The sequence below is a fragment of the Silene latifolia genome, chromosome 2, assembly GCF_048544455.1.
Source record: "Silene latifolia isolate original U9 population chromosome 2, ASM4854445v1, whole genome shotgun sequence".
NCBI classification, from domain to species: domain Eukaryota; kingdom Viridiplantae; phylum Streptophyta; class Magnoliopsida; order Caryophyllales; family Caryophyllaceae; genus Silene; species Silene latifolia.
In genome coordinates, this window is record NC_133527.1 from 3,734,649 (window position 1) to 3,741,013 (window position 6,365).

Sequence of the window (6,365 nt, forward strand, 5' to 3'; positions counted from 1 at the left end):
GGTCGTACTTACCCTATTTGTTTTTCTCCTATTTTTCAATCACGCGTCCGAGCTCATTTCAAGAATTAAACTGCTCGATTTCAAATTTCAAATAACGAGCTTTAACACATTTTTCACGATAATCCGAGTTTCGCGAATGCCGGTTTTCGCACACCGCACCCGCAAATGTCTTCCGTTGGTGCTCAAATTTTGCGTGGCCGCTTTATCTAACCCGAGGAACTTTTTATGTGATTCCTGTGAGAATTTTGTTCCGGATCCCTAATCCCGAAAAAACCGTGTATTATACACTTCATATTCACTGCTCGGAAGGTCGTACCGACCCCGTTTATTTTTCTCCCGCTTTTCAATCACGCGTCCGAGCTCATTTCAAGAATTAACTCCGTTCGATTTCAAATTTCAAATAACGAGCTTTAACACATTTTTCACGATAATCCAAGTTTCGCAATGTCGGTTTCTCGCACACCGCACCCGCAAATCGCCTTCCGTTGGTGCTCAAATTTTGTGTGGCCGCTTTATCCGACCCGAGGAACTTTCTATGTTATTTCCGAGAATTTTGTTCCGGACTCCTAATCCCGAAACCGTGTATTATACACTTCAATTTCAAATGCTCGAAGGTCGACTGACCGCTTTTTTTCCCCCTGTTTTTCAATCACACGTCCGAGCTCATTTCAGAATTAACCTGTTTCGATTTCAAATTCAAATAACGAGCTTTAACACATTTTTCACGATAATCCAAGTTTCGCGAATGTCGGTTTCGCACACCGCACCCCCAAATGTCTTCCGTTGGTGCTCAAATTTTGCGTGGCGCTTTATCTAACCCGAGGAACTTTTATGTGATTCCCCGAGAATTTTGTTCCGGATCCCTAATCCCGAAAACCGTGTATTATACACTTCATATTCACTGCTCTAAGGTCGACGACCCGCGTTTATTTTTCTCCCTGTTTTTCAATCACGCGTCCGAGCTCATTTCAGAATTAACATGTTCGATTTCAGCCTCAAATAACGAGCTTTAACACATTTTTCAATATTATTCGAGTTTCTGGCGAATCGGTTTTTCGCACACCGCACCCACAACCGTCTTCCGTTGGTGCTCAAATTTTGTGTGGCCGCTTTATCCGACCCGAGGAACTTTCTATGTGATTTCAGAGAATTTTGTTCCGGACCCCTAATCCCGAAAACCGTGTATTATACACTTCAATTTCGGCGCTCGGAAGGTCGACTCGACCCTTTATTTTTCTCCCCTCGCTTTTTCAATCACGCGTCCGAGCTCATTTCAGAATTAACCTGTTTGATTTCAAATTTCAAATAACGAGCTTTAACTCATTTTTCACGATAATCCGAAGTTTCTACGAATGTCGGGTTTGTGGTACACCGCACCCCAAATGTCTTCCGTTGGTGCTCAAACTTTGCGTGGCCGCTTTATCTCACCCGAGGAACTTTCAATGTGATTTCCGAGAATTTTGTTCCGAGACCCCTAATCCCAAAACCGTGTATTATACACTTCAATTTCAAATTGCTCGAGGTCGAACGACCCTGCTTTTTTTCTCCCCTCGTTTTTCAATCACGCGTCCGAGCTCATTTCAGAATTAACCCGTTCGATTTCACCTTTAAATAACGAGCTTTAACACATTTTTCACGATAATTCGAGTTTCGCGAATGCGCGGTTTCTCGCACACCGGCACTTCCCCCAAATGTCTTCCGTTGGTGCTCAAATTTTGCGTGGCGCTTTATCTGACCCGAGGAACTTTCTATGTGATTTCCGAGAATTTTGTTCCGGACCCCGAATCCCGAAAACCGTGTATATATACACTTCAATTTCAAATGCTCTAAGGTCGAACGGACCCCGTTTTTTTTCTCCCCGTCGCTTTTTCAATCACGCGTCCGAGCTCATTTCAGGAATTAACCTGTCGATTTCAAATTTTTAAATAACGAGCTTTAACACATTTTTCACGATAATTCGAGTTTCTGCGAATGTCGAGCTCGCACACCGCACCCCCAAATGTCTTCCGTTGGTGCTCAAATTTTGCGTGGCCGCTTTATCTCGACCCGAGAACTTTCTATGTGATTTCCGAGAATTTTGTTCCGGGACCCTGATCCCGATAAACCGTATTATACACTTCAATTTCTTTGCTTGGAAGGTCGACGACCCTCGTTTATTTTTCTCCCGCTTTTCAATCACGCGTCCGAGCTCATTTCGAATTAACTCCGTTTGATTTCAAATTTAAATAACGAGCTTTAACTCATTTTTCACGATAAACCGAAGTTTCGCGAATGCGGTTTGGGCACACCGACACCCCAAATGTCTTCCGTTGGTGCTCAAATTTTGCGTGGCCGCTTTATCTGACCCGAGGAACTTTCTATGTGATTTCCGAGAATTTTGTTCCGAGACCCCTAATCCCGAAAACCGTGTATTATACACTTCAATTTCACTGCTCGGAAGGTCGCACGGGCCCCGTTTTTTTCTCCCTGCTTTTCAATCACGCGTCGGAGCTCATTTTAGGAATTAACCTGTTCGATTTCACCCTCAAATAACGAGCTTTAACACATTTTTCACGATAATCCGAGTTTTGGCGAATGCTGGTTTGTGGCACACCGGCACCCCCAAATGTCTTCCGTTGGTGCTCAAATTTTGCGTGGCCGCTTTATCTGACCCGAGGAACTTTCTATGTGATTTCCGGAGAATTTTGTTCCGAGACCCCTGAATCCCGAAAACCGTGTATTATACACTTCAATTTCAAATGCTCGGAGGTCGAACGACCCCTCGTTTTTTTTCTCCCTGTTTTTCAATCACGCGTCCGAGCTCATTTCAGAATTAACCCGCTCGATTTCAAATTTCAAATAACGAGCTTTAACACATTTTTCACGATAATCCGAGTTTTGCGAATGTGGGTTTGTGGCACACCGGCACCCCCAAATGTCTTCCGTTGGTGCTCAAATTTTGCGTGGCCGCTTTATCCGACCCGAGGAACTTTCTATGTGATTTCCGAGAATTTTGTTCCGAGACCCCTAATCCCGAAAACCGTGTATTATACACTTCAATTTCACTTTGCTCGGGAGGTCGTAACGACCCTCGTTTTTTTTCTCCTCGTTTTTCAATCACGCGTCCGAGCTCATTTCAGAATTAACTGTTCGATTTCAAATTTTTAAATAACGAGCTTTAACACATTTTTCACGATAATCCGAGTTTCGCGAATGTCGGTTTCTCGGCACACCGCACCCCCAAATGTCTTCCGTTGGTGCTCAAATTTTGCGTGGCCGCTTTATCCGACCCGAGGAACTTTCTATGTGATTTCCGAGAATTTTGTTCCGGACCCCTAATCCCGAAAACCGTGTATTATACACTTCAATTTCAAATGCTCGGAAGGTCGTAACGGACCCGTTTTTTTTTCCCTCGCTTTTTCAATCACGATCCGAGCTCATTTCAGAATTAACCTGTCGATTTCACCTTCAAATAACGAGCTTTAACACATTTTTCACGATAATCGAGTTTCTGCGAATGCGGTTTTCGCACACCATCCCCAAATGTCTTCCGTTGGTGCTCAAATTTTGCGTGGTCGCTTTATCCGACCCGAGGAACTTTCTATGTGATTTCCGAGAATTTTGTTCCGGACCCCGAATCCCGATAAACCGTGTATTATACACTTCAATTTCGGTCTTTGGAAGGTCGACCGACCGCTTATTTTTCTCCCCGTTTTTCAATCACGCCCGAGCTCATTTCAGAATTAACCTGCTTGATTTCACCAAATAACGAGCTTTAACTCATTTTTCACGATAAACCGAGTTTCTACGAATGCCGGTTTGTGGCACACCGGCACCCCCAAATGTCTTCCGTTGGTGCTCAAATTTTGCGTGGCCGCTTTATCCGACCCGAGGAACTTTCTATGTGATTTCCGAGAATTTTGTTCCGAGACCCCCGAATCCCGAAAAACCGTGTATTATACACTTCAATTTCAAATTGCTCGAAGGTCGTACTGGCCCCGTTTTTTTCTCCCTTTTTCAATCACGCGTCCGAGCTCATTTCAGGAATTAACCTGTTTGATTTCAGCCTCAAATAACGAGCTTTAACACATTTTTCACGATAATCCGAGTTTTGGCGAATGCTGGTTTGTGGCACACCGGCACCCCAAATGTCTTCCGTTGGTGCTCAAATTTTGCGTGGCCGCTTTATCTGACCCGAGGAACTTTCTATGTGATTTCCGGAGAATTTTGTTCCGGGACCCCGAATCCCGAAAAACCGTGTATTATACACTTCAATTTCAAATGCTCGGGAGGTCGTAACGACTCGTTTTTTTTCTCCCCGTTTTTCAATCACGCGTCCGAGCTCATTTCAAGAATTAACCTGTTCGATTTCAGCCTTAAATAACGAGCTTTAACACATTTTTCACGATAATCCGAGTTTCGCGAACGCTGGTTTCTGCACACCGCACCCCCAAATGTCTTCCGTTGGTGCTCAAATTTTGCGTGGCCGCTTTATCCGACCCGAGAACTTTCTATGTGATTTCCGAGAATTTTGTTCCGGACCCCGAATCCCGAAAACCGTGTATTATACACTTCAATTTCACTGCTCGAAGGACGTGACGACCCCGCTTTTTTCTCTCTATTTTTCAATCACGCGTCCGAGCTTATTTCAGAATTAACCTGTCGATTTCACCAAATAACGAGCTTTAACCCATTTTTCACGATAATCCGAAGTTTTGGCGAATGCCGGTTTAGGCACACCGCACTTCCCCAAATATCTTCCGTTGGTGCTCAAATTTTGCGTGGCCGCTTTATCTCACCCGAGGAACTTTCTATGTGATTTCCGAGAATTTTGTTCCGGACCCCGAATCCCGAAAACCGTGTATTATACACTTCAATTTCTTGTGCTCGAAGGTCGACTCGACCCTGTTTATTTTTCTCCCTGTTTTTCAATCACGCGTCTGAGCTCATTTCAGGAATTAACCTGTTTGATTTCAGCCGCAAATAACGAGCTTTAACTCATTTTTCACGATAAACCGAGTTTCGACGAATGCTGGTTTGTGGAACACCGGCACCCCCAAATGTCTTCCGTTAGTGCTCAAATTTTGCGTGGCCGCTTTATCTGACCCGAGGAACTTTCTATGTGATTTCGAGAATTTTGTTCCGAACCCTAATCCCGAAAACCGTGTATTATACACTTCAATTTCAAATGCTCGAAGGTCGTACGACCCCGTTTTTTTTTCTCCCTGTTTTTCAATCACGCGTCCGAGCTCATTTCAGAATTAACCTGTTCGATTTCAAATCAAATAACGAGCTTTAACATATTTTTCACGATAATCCGAGTTTCGCGAATGCCGGTTTTCAGGCACACCGACCCCCAAATGTCTTCCGTTGGTGCTCAAACTTTGCGTGGCCGCTTTATCCGACCCGAGGAACTTTTATGTGATTTCCGAGAATTTTGTTCCGGACCCCGAATCCCGAAACCGTGTATTATACACTTCAATTTCACTGCTCGAAGGACGACTGACCCCGTTTTTTTCTCTATTTTTCAATCACGCGTCCGAGCTCATTTCAGAATTAACCTGTTTGATTTCAGCCTCAAATAACGAGCTTTAACCCATTTTTCACGATAATCCGAGTTTTGGCGAATGTCTGGTTTGTGGGTACACCGCACCCCCAAATGTCTTCCGTTGGTGCTCAAACTTTGTGGGCCGCTTTATCTGACCCGAGGAACTTTCTATGTGATTTCCGAGAATTTTGTTCCGGACCCCGAATCCCGAAAACCGTGTATTATACACTTCAATTTCTGGGCTGCTCTAAGGTCGCATCGACCCGACTCGTTTTTTTCTCCCTGTTTTTCAATCACGCGTCCGAGCTCATTTCAGAATTAACCCGTTTGATTTCACCAAATAACGAGCTTTAACTCATTTTTCACGATAAACCGAGTTTCGATTTAATGCCGTTTGTGGAACACCGGCACCCCCAAATGTCTTCCGTTAGTGCTCAAACTTTGCGTGGCGCTTTATCTGACCCGAGGAACTTTCTATGTGATTTCCGAGAATTTTGTTCCGGAGCCCGAATCCCAAAACCGTGTATTATACACTTCAATTTCACTGCTCGAAATCGTCACTCGACCCTTCTTTTTTTCTCCCCTCGCTTTTCAATCACGCGTCCGAGCTCATTTCAGAATTAACCTGTTCGATTTCAGCCTCAAATAACGAGCTTTAACACATTTTTCACGATAATCCGAGTTTTGGCGAATGCCGGTTTGTGGGGTACACCGGCACCCCCAAATATCTTCCATTGGTGCTCAAACTTTGCGTGGCCGCTTTATCTGACCCGAGGAACTTTCTATGTGATTTCCGAGAATTTTGTTCCGACCCTTAATCCCGAAAACCGTGTATTAT